The sequence below is a fragment of the Triticum dicoccoides genome, chromosome 4A, assembly GCF_002162155.2.
Source record: "Triticum dicoccoides isolate Atlit2015 ecotype Zavitan chromosome 4A, WEW_v2.0, whole genome shotgun sequence".
NCBI lineage: Eukaryota > Viridiplantae > Streptophyta > Magnoliopsida > Poales > Poaceae > Triticum > Triticum dicoccoides.
In genome coordinates, this window is record NC_041386.1 from 39,075,041 (window position 1) to 39,088,831 (window position 13,791).

Sequence of the window (13,791 nt, forward strand, 5' to 3'; positions counted from 1 at the left end):
GGATCAGGACTCCTGTCCAGCCTGCGCCTTGCCTGATGCGGCCGTCGGCTGCTCCTGGCCGCGTGGCCCACGTCTGTAAGACGTGCCCCACATGACATCTCTCCCCCCCCTCGACGAGCAGCTCGTCCTCGAGCTGAAAAGCGGGGTAGCGCTCGACGAAACTGTCAAGATCCTCCCATGTAGCTGACGAAGCTGCTTCACCCTTCCAGTGGACGAGTAGCTGGCGAACGCCGCGTGCTAGGCGCGCACGAGTCACGCGCTCTGGTTCTGGAACAGCCGCCCCGTTGTGGATCGAAGGCAATCCCGGCGGTGTAGTTGGAGGAATGCCGAAGAACTTCTTGAGGAGGCCCACGTGGAACACGTCATGGAGGCGCGAGCGTGCCGGAAGCTCAAGACGGTATGCCACGTCGTTGATCACTTCTGAAATGCGGTACGGCCCATAGAATCGTGGCTTGAGCTTGCCCCTGGTTGGCAAGTTGAGAGAGGACGCGGCGCGCTGTCGAAGGCGAAGCCAAACCCAATCGCCCACCTCATGCCGAATGTCCCGATGACGTCTGTCGTAGTAGGACTTATAGACCGCCTGTGCCTGTTGTAGACGATAGCGGACGTCCTCGATAAGTTCGTCGCGCTCAGCCATGCTCCTGGCCACTGCAGCTACCCGTGTGTCGCTGGGCTCGTAAGAGCGAATAGTGGGAGGGTCACGGCCATACACAAGCTTGAACGGAGTCTCTTGGGTTGCTGTCTGGTAGGCGGTGTTGTATATGTACTCAGCCCAGGGAAGCCACCGGAGCCACTGCTTGGGACGATCCCCGGTAAGACACCGTAAATACATCACAATGATCTTGTTAGCAGCCTCCGTTTGACCATCCGACTGCGGGTGAAATGCTGACGTCATGTGCAGCTTTGTCCCCGTGAGGCGCATGAGCTCTCGCCAAAAAGCGGAGGTGAAGACGGGGTCGCGGTCAGAGACCATGGACTGCGGCACGCCATGGAGACGAACAACCTCAGCGAAGAACACCTGTGCCACTGACTCTGCCGTGTATGGGTGGGCTAACGCCACAAAATGGCAATACTTGCTGAAGCGATCCACCACGGTGAGGATGACAGACTTCCCGCCTACTCGAGGAAGCGCTTCCACGAAGTCGATGCCGATGTCAGTCCACACGCCCGTGGGCACCGGCAGCGGCAGTAGCAGCCCAGCGGGGTGCAAGTGCTCGGACTTGTACCGCTGGCAAGTACCGCAATTGCGGACGTACTCCTGCACCGTCTTGCGAAGGTTAGGTGCGTGGAAATCGCGGCGGAGACGATGCAATGTGCGCAGGACGCCTTCATGCCCATCATCGTGCACGGCACTGAGAATCTCCTGGAGTAGCGGGGATGACGGCGGAATGTAGAGGCGGCCGTTGAAAGTAACGAGGCCGTCGGAGAGCGCCCAAGGCTGTTGCCGCGCGCCTGCCGTGATATCCTCCCGCAGTGTGACGAGCGCCGGATCAGTGGACGTCGCTTGCCGGAGGCGATTGATGAAGTCGAAACGAGGCCCCGAGACCGCCATGATCGTCGTCTCCTCCGTGTCGCGGCGGGAAAGTGCATCCGCCACCGTGTTGGTACTACCTGCCTTGTACTCCACCGTAAAGTCGAATCCCAGGAGTTTGCCAACCCAATGATGCTGCGGGATGGTGGCCAAACGCTGGTCAAGCAGAAATTTGAGGCTGTAATGATCCGTTTTTACCACAAACTGGTGCCCCCATAGGTACGGCCTCCAGTGGCGAATCGCGAGCACCAGGCCGATGAGTTCCCGTTCATACGCTGCCAGGGAACGGTGACGTGGCGCGGCTGGCCGGCTAAAGAAAGCCACCGGGTGGTGGTCCTGAAGAAGGACGGCCCCGAAACCGTACGTCGATGCGTCACACTCGACGATGAACGGCCGTGTAAAATCCGGTAACGCGAGGACGGGAGCCGTGGTGATTGCCGTCTTGAGGGTGTTAAAAGCTGCTGCCGCCTCCGGCGACCAAGAGAAACCATCCTTGCGAAGGAGGGCCGTCAGGGGCGCGGCAACCACGCCAAAGTCCTTGACAAACTTGCGGTAGTATCCCGCAAGGCCGAGAAAGCCCCGAACCGCGCGCGCCGAGCGTGGTTGCGGCCAGTCCGCCACTGCCTGCACCTTTTCCGGATCCATGGCCACGCCTGCAGCGGAGATGGTGTGACCCAGGTATGCGATTGATCCAACGGCGAACGCGCATTTGGAGCGCTTGACGAAGAGCCGGTGCTGGTGCAGGACCGTGAAGACGGTGCGCACATGTCGGAGATGGTCAGCCCATGTCTCGCTGAAAATGAGGATGTCGTCAAAGAAGACGAGAACAAAACGGCGCAGGTATGGCCGCAGCAGATCATTCATGAGGGCCTGGAACGTGGCCGGCGCGTTGCAGAGTCCGAACGGCATCACCAGAAACTCGTAGAGGCCGTCATGAGTACGGAAAGCTGTCTTCGGGATGTCCTCCGCACGCATCCGCACCTGGTGGTAGCCGGAACGTAAATCGAGCTTGGTGAAGAAACGAGCGTGCCGTAGCTCGTCGAGGAGTTCGTCCACCACCGGAATCGGGAACGCATTCTTGACAGTAATGGCGTTCAGGGCGCGATAATCGATGCAGAAGCGCCAGGACCCGTCGGCCTTGCGGACCAGCAGTACCGGGGACGAGAATGCGGAACAACTCGCACGGATGATACCTTGGGCGAGCATGGCGGCGCACTGACGCTCCAACTCGTCCTTGTGCGCGGCCGGGTATCGATACGGACGGACGGCCACCGGGGCGGAACCAGGTAGCAGGGTGATGCCGTGATCGCGGCTGCGGGGCGGTGGCACGCCGGAGGGGTCGGCGAAGATGCCGTCGAACTCGGTGATGATGGCGTCCAGGAAGTCGCGGCCGCTGCATGATTTTAGGGCTGGCCCGTCCGGTCCTGCAATGCCGTGCCAGCACACCCGATGGCCCCGCCGCCAGAATGTCATGGAGAGGGCTCGGAAATCCCACAGGATCGGTCCGAGCGACGCCAGCCACTGCGTGCCCAGGACGATGTCGTAGCCCGCGAGCGGCAAGGCGAGGAAATCCTCCGCGAACTCCTCGTGGCCGATGCGGAAGGGCACGACGCGGTACGCGCCCTGGCACGGAACGCGCTCGCCGTTGGCCACCGTGACGCGCATCTTCTCTGTGGTGGGGGGCGGTAATGTAGCACGAGCGGCCGCCTCTTCGGCGATGAAGTTGTGGGTGGAGCCTGAATCGATCAGGGCGAGGAGGGAGACACCTCCGAGAGTAATCTGCATCTGCATGGTTTCACTCGTGCGCACGCCGGCGATCGCGTGGAGCGAGATTTGAGGGTCGGCCCGCGATGCATCATCAGTGGCGGAGGCCGCGTCGTCGTCGTCCTCGTCCGGCGCTAAGTTGAGGAGAAAGATGCGCTGGCACACGCGGTTGTGGCCCCTGCCAAACTTCTCGTTACAGTTGAAGCAAAGGCCCAGGCGACGGCGTTCCTCCATCTCTGTCTGGGAGAGACGCTTGATTGGGCGTCCGTCCGGCAGATTGTGGCCCTGCTGAGGTGCGGCTGGTGGGGCCGGAGCGGGGGGCGCGAGGCGTGGTCCTGGTGTCGGCAGGATGCCCTTCTGTGGAAAACGCACCGGTGGCGCGGCGGAAAGCGCGCACTGGTCGCGCAGCTCCAATTTGCGGGCGAGGCTCATGGCGACGGCGAGGGACTGTGGGTTATGGATCTCCACGTCGAGGCTGAGGGGTGGCTGGAGTCCCGCGGTGAAGATCTGCACTTTCTGTGTCTCGGATAAGGTGCCTGCCCGGGGAAGGAGTGCCTCAAACCGCTCCTGGAAGTCGACGACGGACGTCGTGCGTTTGCACGCCATTAGTTCGCCCAGCGGGTTAGCGCGCAGCGGTGGCCCGAAGCGGAGATTGAGCAGCTCGGAGAAGCGGCGCCACGGAGGTGTGCCCTCGTCGTGCTGGACCTGCATATACCATAGTTGGGCAGGACCCTCGAGATTGTAGGACGCCATCCACACCTTCTCCTCCTCGGCGATCCGTTGTTGATGGAAGAAGGACTCGCATCTGTTGATGAAGGCGAGCGGATCAGACTTGCCGTCGAACTTGGGGAAGTCCATCTTCTGGAACCTGGGCGGCCGATCATTGTGGTGCTGCCCATCATGGGCGGCGTCAGCGCTGGACGAGGAGGAGGACTTGTCCTTCTGGAGTGCGGTGACGGACGACTGCAGGGACGTCACCGTGGCCGTCAAGGCCTCGATCATCTTAGCCAGATCCGCGGTGGTCGGTTCTGCCATGCCGGAAGTGACCGAGGCGGCAGCGGATTGTGGCGATGTCGGGGAGCTGGGCGCGGACACAGGGGGGAAAGCGGCCGGCGGATGGAGCGTGGACGAGGAGGAGGATCGCCTGGAACCTGATACCAAGTTGTCAAGGGCCTCGGTGCCCAAGACAGCAGGACCTCGACTACGTAGTTCGTAGTCGCGGTGGATAGGAGCGCTAGGGTTTTTGCCTGGCTGCTCTATGATGCGGGAGGAGAAGATAGAAGGAAATAACTTTATTGCTTGTCCCTAAAGGGTGCTAACTATCTGATATATAAAGGCCCCATGGGCTAATAACAAACTAGAAACCTATACGAAACAAACTAGTCTAGGAACTAATGTGCCCGGATCAGGACTCCTGTCCAGCCTGCGCCTTGCCTGATGCGGCCGTCGGCTGCTCCTGGCCGCGCGGCCCACGTCTGTAAGACGTGCCCCACATGACAGAGTTAGTTTGCTATTTGTGGAAGGCAAATGTGTGTGAACACGTGAAAATGCATAGAGAATGCATCGAGGCGCTCCAGCAATACGAGTGCGCAGAGAGGTTCAAAACATGCCTGGCACCTTTATAATATCTTTAATTAACACATTAACTGTATTGTGTTAATACAATTGGCTTCAACCTGAATTACATAGAAATCATCTCTTTGTTATTCTTGTAAGAAATTACTTCCTTTGCTATGCATCCCTCATGATTATTCTGTCAGCACTAGGTTGTTCAAACTACAATGTTCGTGAAAATTACAGTACGATGTATCACTTCTCTTAGATTTTGTTATTTCTTTAACAAATCTTGTATCTCTTTTCTGATCTCATTCAGGAGGAATGTTTAATATAAGGACACATTTTTTACCGACAATTTTCTATCTAAAATCATATTGTCACAGACAACATTCTCATTGGTTCTCTTGATATTCCCACTATTTTCAGGTTCACTAAACAGAAGAGTACCTCCAGGTGTGCATTAACCAGGATCAAAATGCATTGTCAATCAAGCTTGCAGATGGCGAGGTCTTCGTCGTCACTCGCCTCATCACAGGAAATGACAAGATGACCGCCATAACAACCAACTGAGTTCCGCCGTCAGCAAACATACATGAGGGAGACATTCTACTTCAGACGCAAGGCAATGCGCAAGGCGTACCGTCGACTATCGCCTATAAATATAATCCATGTATCATGCTCATGTATATTGGACCTTCTACGTTTGCCCCTTGCCTTACTTTTGGAACCACCTGAACTATCTGTAATGTATCATCTAGATATCGATGTACTACCTATGTGTTCGTATGTTTTTATCATTAAGATTAATATCCTTTCTTCCCCTGTCACTTCTCGGGGATGCCACAAAAGGAAAAATGACCAAGACTGCATCTGTCATGTTTTTTTTTCTAGATTGTTAATTTCAATTCATGTTTGATATTGTAGTATGGAGGTTTCGCCAAATACATGTTCTATTGTCGTTTATTTTCCACTATTGTTGGGCCTCGTTTCTTTATTTGTGCATCATCGGATGTGTAATGTTATAGTGGTTATGATCCAGACATTTCCATCGACCAAATCGATAAAGTTACTAAGCTCCCATGATTTTGAAGCTCCTGGTGAATCGGTGGTGTGAAAGCTGTTTGGGTAAACGTTTGACAAGGGGTGAACCGCATCGGATGGTAATGGACTGTGGACACATATGTTAGTAAGTTCGAGGTGAATAGCTGGGGCGGAGGGAGGTGTCTAGCGGCTCGGCCCTATCGTATACATCAGTGCTGCTCCGTCATGGGAGGGCCTTGGGTGTTCGCCGTCGGCTTCCCTCCGCCCAGCTCCGGCCGCCGTCTGCCTTCATGTTGCCCGTGGTCCCTTCTTGGCACCATCCCCCATCTAGATCCGGAAGCAAACGCCCTCGATGGTGGTCAATGACTAGAATTGTGGTGGAAAGACAGCAGGTGGTGTCCTGCTTTGTGGTAGGGTAGACATGTACGTCTGGCGGCTCTGCCCCATCATTACCTACCGCCATGAATCGGCCACAAATTCAGCATGGTTTTGCCGCACCTTCCACGGAGTAACACACTCCATACCCGGGTTCTTGATTTTTGTTCCCTTTTCATGTTCATGTTACAGGGGTTGCCCTTTTTTGTTCAGATCTTCCTTCCGTGGTCATGTCCATGAATCGGCCACAAATTCAGCATGGTTTTGCCGCACCTTCCACGGAGTAACACACTCCATACCCGGGTTCTTGATTTTTTGTTCCCTTTTCATGTTCATGTTACAGGGGTTGCCCTTTTTTGTTCAGATCTTCCTTCCGTGGTCATGTCTGGCAATGCTTGGTTGTTCGTAAAAGAGAAAGATAATAAACATTTTTTAGTGTGAGCATGCCTCCTTTTGTGATACTCCCTCCGTCTGGAAATACTTGTTAGCGAAATGGATGTATCTAGACATATTTTAGTTCTTAGATACATCCATTTTTATCCATTTATGCGACAAGTATTTTCGGACGGAGGGAGTATTATACTGCTCTGCTCTTCGCCGCTAGCTAGCTTATGGTTTCTTGGCGAGTCAATCTAAAGGCGAGAGGGTTAGGGGCATAGTGTAGTAGTAATATGGTGGTGGGTGTGCACCTTTTAGCCTTCAGATTTAGGATGCTTGCGAGATTAGTTTTGAGATTGGGGCATATGAGGCACATGAACGATTGGGGACAATTGGGCTGAGGTTGTCAGTACGAACAAATCTCAAAGCTAGGGGCTCGAGTACAAATGAAGCTCAGACTTATAGTGATTATTGCACATTAATAAACAATTACCTTATGTTCCCGACGGGATGGCCTTATTTTTTTTTCTGAACATGATATTTGTATTTGTTGGCATGTTACATGGAAAATTATCTTTTCGTGAAGGAACTTCTGTGTTAATGATCGATCTTTCATTTCTTTAATGTACGTCTTAATAAAGGGTGGTTGTGTGAGCACCAAATTAGGAGCTCAGTCTAAGAGAAAAGGTCTGATTATGTAATTTGGATTCATAGTTCTTGCTTTGTTAGGAGTAACCTGATGATCATTTGATAATATATACCTATTCATCTGCCATGTGGACTTCATTGATCAATGTGTCTCCCTTTGCCCTTGCCAATCCAGGATGCCACATTTCTTTGATACTAGAATTTCATGTTACCTACATGATTACATCAGACAAATGGATTTTACTTTGCCCTATAAAGGGTATGCATTCATAGGTGGGATGCTTGCTCACAAATTTTCTTATTCCTAGAGTATTGCAATATTGTGGTAATGTGAATGGAACAATGTATAGATTGACTGCTATATCAATAATTTTGCATACTAATATAGGGGCATATAACTAAGGTATTTTTGTATGTATGCAGAAAATTATGCTGGTTCAGCTATATTTATGTACAACGCAATGCAACACGTTGAAGGAAAGGCATGCAGGTGTACCAAGGTATACTCAATTCTCATATGCCCCTCCCCTAATGATGTCATGTCCCATCACTGGGCATACTGTATTGAAGGCTCTAAGGTTCATATTTTAGTCACCCAAAGATATCATCAATCACTTCTCGTCTTATTAGGTAATGCTGCGTAGATTAGTTTTCTTCTACCCAACATATTCACAGAATAACAGTTTTAACATGCCGCTGTCATCTATACATTCTAATTTTTGTTAAATTTGCAGTAAGTGGGTTGGTAGCTAGAAAAATGTGGCTGCAAATTTTGTCAATCATTTATAGTTCCTACCTATTTTCCGAACATTCTCTAGGAAGGAATAACAGTAGGACATGCATGTGTTATTTTCCAAGACTTGTTCGAGATAAAGACCCAATGAGTCATCGGAAACTTCCCCTGTCTCTGCAGCAGCAAATGATTGTTCAGAGTGAGAGTTTGTCTGAAAATTGTTCCGAATGAGGCTCTAGCATGCTGCACACGGTGTAGACCAAAGGTATGGCAACTTCCATTTATATGTGTTTTTTGAAGTTAGCAGGCTGCACACATACATCTCTATGCGTAATTTTGAGCCTTTGTTAGCTTGTTGATGCAACAACGGCCGAGGAAGTGACGTGTGTGTTTAACTCATGTTTTTTTACAGGAAAACTTTCCATGAAACAACTTATTTTAGTATGTTTTTATCTTCTCCTATGATTTATATTTAGTCAAGTTTAGCCTTTGCGATGAAATTGTATATAGTGTTAGCCTATAAAAACATAAGTTGTTCTGTTCACTTTCATAAGTGAACCACAAAGATTTCTTGCCAGAAAAAACCCATATGGATTAGTATCCCTTGGGCAAATAAGAAAATGCAATTATTTCAAGGATTTCAGTCATCCTTGCGGCTTTAGGAACTATAACAACAACTTCCATATATACTTCTATACTGTATTCTCTATACTTGAGATATTTTGTGTGCAAAGTATCCAATATCCATGTATATCTTTTTGGCTGTGCTTATGCTCTTGAATAATAGAGCCATTTTCTTGGAAATTCACTCCTGATTTAACTCTCTTCTTTTCTGAATCAATTTAACTGTGTTGGTCATACAGTTCCCCCGGAGCAAGAGCAAATTTAACAAGGCAATACAATAAAACGTGGAGCAGCTAATGGACATCCAATCAGCTCTCAAGGCATTCGAGGAGGTACTGCTCTTTGACTGAACAACATGATCATGTTTTTTTTATTGAGGGAAGCATGCTCACGTGGAGGCGCCCAGAAGTTGTGTGTGGGCATGTATGATGTTGGCATAGTCATATGCTGATTTTCTGAGATATCATCGTATCCTTGACTTTGAACATCAGTTGTAAATAAGCCGAGAAGTTGTATCTATAGCACCGGTGTTATTTATCCCTTGCATCGAAATGTAGAATTTTCTCACTAGATTTGCACGACATAGATATACTGTATATATTTTCGCAAGTATTTGCAATGACCAGATCTTAAGAAATGGTGTACATATTAAGGCCTAAAACTTTTATTTGCATTTACTGTTACTGCAATAGATCACCTGAACTAACGAAATAGTGGGTTAGCATGCTTTGAAAAGAACAACACTTGAGCATATGTAGCCATGTAGGTCAACGAAGTTGCTTTCTTGATACTTTTAGATACGTGCTACCACATGCATGCTGGATTTGTGCTCTATCCAGATTTCAGTATAAGCATGTGAGAAAATAAGCCATTTTAAATTGAGTGCCTGACATATTTTTTTCCACTTTGAGCTTCTGTTACAGCGAGGAACAATGGATATATCCAATAAAAAACGTAACCAGCTTTCCCCGGGTGAAGAATCCTCTACTAATAATGAGCCTCAGGTACATCCTACTCAGGTTAGTTTTGTCGCTAAAAGACCTGGTGCATTCAATAGTGCCTGCCGTTCCTCCGCGTCGATGAACAAAAGGACCTAAGATAGCTGAGGTGCGCTTGCAAATAGGGGCTCTCCTTCAAGAGATGAGGGAGCAGCTGGTGGTCCGGATGGCGAAGATCATGTCGGCTGCTTTGTTGTGCCATTGCCACACTTCGGCTGGAACATGCTCGGACGACCATGGTGCCGGCGCCACTTCTGCATCTTCTCTGGAGCCACACAATTTCTGCGGGATAAGCAAGTTGGAGGAAGATGGGAGAGATGAGTTGCTTACTCACTGACAGAAAATCATTTGGGCAGAACCTCCTTTTCACGAGAGATGATTGATTGTTCCTCCGCCTTCGCTTTTGTGCCTGTGTGTTGCTTGTGAGCCACTGTTGTTTAGGTCGTCGGTCATGTAAACTATAAGGACATATTAATATAATATGACTCCTAAGCCACTTCCTTTTAACACTATGAAGTACTTTCGCAAAAAAAACACTGTGAAGTACTTCTAGCAACATGGAAGGGGCGCGTCCAACCTGGCACCGCCCAACTATCTATCAGGCGGCGCGCCATGGCGCGTCCCAACCGCTATTAAGCCTGCAAGAATTCCAAATGCAATATGGACTGAATAGAGCCGTACTTTTTTTAGCATGATGCTATTGAAGATGAACACCACCGAAAACTTCCAAAACTGCCAGGGCATGACCGTGCTACCTCAACCAAATATGTCCGAACAGGCCCGACAGTAAGTTTTGCACACACACGCACGCACGCAGGCACGCGCGCGGGCTGATCTTGGTACGAATCAGCATGTCAATAATGTTAAATACATTGGCTGGATCCTTGAGGATAAAATTTCCCTTCCATGTGCATCTTTATTGATTGCTGAGACACACAAAATTTGTTCTTGATTTGTAGTTAAGTATGATACTTTTTAGAAGCTATTTTGATTTAATCTTATATCTGTGAACACTCCATGGAGGTTGCCCAATGCTTTCTGTTGCCAAGCATTCTTTCACGAGGTGTGAGGTGGTGGACCACCTTGTGGAGGCCAAAGGGAACCAAAAATCTCAGGAATACACACACTGCATATGCATGGATGATATGTCTATATACACAGAAAGTGTGTGAAGGCAGAGGAGATAAGAAGAGTACAAGAAAATGATCAAAAGCAGAGAAGACCAAGAAGGCCTCTGGTGCATGCTTTGTCGGTATTCCATTTCCTTTCTTTTATATCCCCTATAAAGATCTTTGAGTTACATGAATGGGTGTTGTAATTATTGAGTTTGTAGCTATTGTCGTGTGATGGGAAGTGAATGCTTCTCACACTCGGTCTGTCTGGTGCTGTGTATATTACGAGGCCTTGAAAGCAACCTGTCTTATTGAACTTTAAGCTCAGATATTGTACTATATTGTTTTATTGTAAAATTGAGATCAGTTCTTATTCTGATTGTTGATGAAACATGTTGAAACTTCAGGTCTGTTTCTCGAACTTCGAAATGGTGTGGATGCTACATGATTTTAAGAGTTGCCTTGACTTGCTTAGCTGGAGTAGGCAACTTGATGTGGGCAAATGCCGGTTCACATGCCCAGTTTATTTTATTGGGTTGACCCATCAAATCTGAGAAGCAATTTCTGTGCAAGAACCTACAGACTACTTGGCCACTAAAACTGTCAGGTGTCACCTGCATGTTTTTGACAATAATCCATGATCTGTTGCTTATCAAGGTGTTGTTTCTAGACTTCATTTCAGAAATGATTCTGATGCAACTTATGGACTTCTACTCGGCATTCTTTTAGTTTGAGCATTGCAGGAATGATTCATTTCTTATTATGTGAAGTATAAGCATGAATAGCTTTGCATCAGTACTATACTGAAAAACAGAGCCCAGAGGTGAGATGGCTAACCTGATACGGTAGCTAACTGTTCGAGAGGCTGGGAGTGGGCCTAGCTGCTACGGCTGGCTGATCATCTGTTTATTCATTCATTCAGGGGAGGCCATCTCATGGGAGCTGGCCTTCCAGATCCAAGAACAATATGTATGAGCTTTCGTGCTGAATATGCATACAGTTATGCAGTATGTGCAGTTTGCATGCTATGAGTTTTCTGGATGGTGATTTTGAAATAGTCCGCCCCTTCTTCACAGTTCCGTTCTGTAGTAGTGGCATTTTTCTCTGGTCCAATTATTGGATCTTTATTTGGTCTCCGATCAGGCAGAACATTTGTTGTCTTTCAAAGGTACCAGGATGTGATTGATGTCGTCTATCTTAGTTCGCTCATTTGTTTTTGTTGTTGGGCAATAAGCCGTGGCGAGTCCGGGCGCGGTGTGCGCGTGCGTGCGTGCATGCGCGATCGGAGCGCGCGAGCCGGTGCATGCGGGGCGTGGCGAGTGGCAGGTGGGTGCGTTCGAGCGCGGCCCGGCATGTCGGAGCTCGCGGGTATAAGACCCACTTCACCCCTGTGTAATCGGTGAAGAGAACGAGTTCGTGCTCGTGGTGAAAAACAGAAAAACCCGTTCGTGCGGGGAGGCGTTCGTGCGCCGGCAAAACTTCTGTGTGCTTCCTTCTCCTCTTCGATCGTGTCTCCGGTGATCGCCGTGCTCCGGTGGTTCCATTTTGCGCCAACATTTGGTATCAGAGCGAGGTGAGGGAGCGAGGCGAAGGAGCGTGCTGACGGAGATCGCCGGCGTCGATGGCTCTGGTGCCACACGGCGGAGGCAGCGCAGGCGGAACGGTGTCCATGGGGATGCCGGTGCTCGCGCCAGACGGCTACACCGTGTGGGCGATCAAGGCACAGGCGATCCTTGATGCCCACACGTTGTGGGAGGCGCTGACGCCGGCGGCCGACGCGGCGGTGAACGCCAAAAAGTGCAAGACGGCGAGGGCGATGCTCCTATCGGGGCTGCCGGAGGACGTGCTGCTCTCGGTGGCGACGAAAGCGACCTCTAGAGAGGTATGGGACTCTCTGAAGGTGCGCTTCGTCGGCGCCGAGCGGGTGCGCGCGGCGAGGAGGGCGACGCTGCGCGGCGAGATGGACCGGCTCAAGATGAAGGACGGCGAGTCTCTGGATGCGTACGCCGGACGGCTTGCGGGCATGGCGGCGCGGTTCGCGGGGCTGGGGGAGACTCTGGGCGAGGCGGAGCTGGTGAAAAAGCTCCTGGACACCGTGCCGGGCCGCCTCTTCCTCGTCGTCGCCGGCATCGAGCAATTCTGCGTGATGGAGGAGCTCACCTACGACGAGGTGCTCGGGCGGCTGCGTGCTTTTGATGAGCGTGTGCGGCGTCGTGGGCAAAGCAGCGGCGAGCGAGCGGACGGGCAACTTCTGTACATGGCGGCGCAGTGGTGTGCACGGGAGCGGCGTCGCGGGGAAGCATGGGACGACGACGACACCCACAGCGTGGCGACGCAGGACGGCGGCAACAGACGTGGCCATTGCTACAAGTGCGGCGAGCGCGGCCACTTCAAGCGCGACTGCCCGGAGCTGCGGAAGGTGCCGGCGACGGAGCGAGCACTGGTGGCAGACGTCGACGTCGAGGAAAACGGCCTCCTCTAGGCCACGGCTTAGGGGAAGAGTGTTGGGCAATAAGCCGTGGCGAGTCCGGGCGCGGTGTGCGCGTGCGTGCGTGAAGTGGCCGCGTCGGGTTCGGCCCGTGGCAGGGCTCGGGTGCGTGCGTGCGCGACCGAGCGTAGGTGTGGGTGCGTGTGTGTAACACCCCGGATGTAACTTACCCAATATGTATTCCAACTCTTGCCGTTTCCGGCCTTAAGTTATTTTATTTTCCCGGGTTCGGGTCTTTGTCTCCGTGTGTTGTTATCGTTGTCTTGCATCTCATATCATGTCATCATGTGCATTGCATTTGCATACATGTTCATCTCATGCATTCGAGCATTTTCCCCGTTGTCCGTTTCGTATTCCGGCGCTCCATTCTCCTCCGGTGGTCATTTCTACCTTTCTTTCGTGTGTGGGGATTAAACATTTCCGGATTGGACCGAGACTTGCCAAGCGGCCTTGGTTTACTACCGGTAGACCGCCTGTCAAGTTCCATACCATTTGGACTTCGTTTGATACTCCAACGGTTAACCGAGGGACCGAAGAGGCCT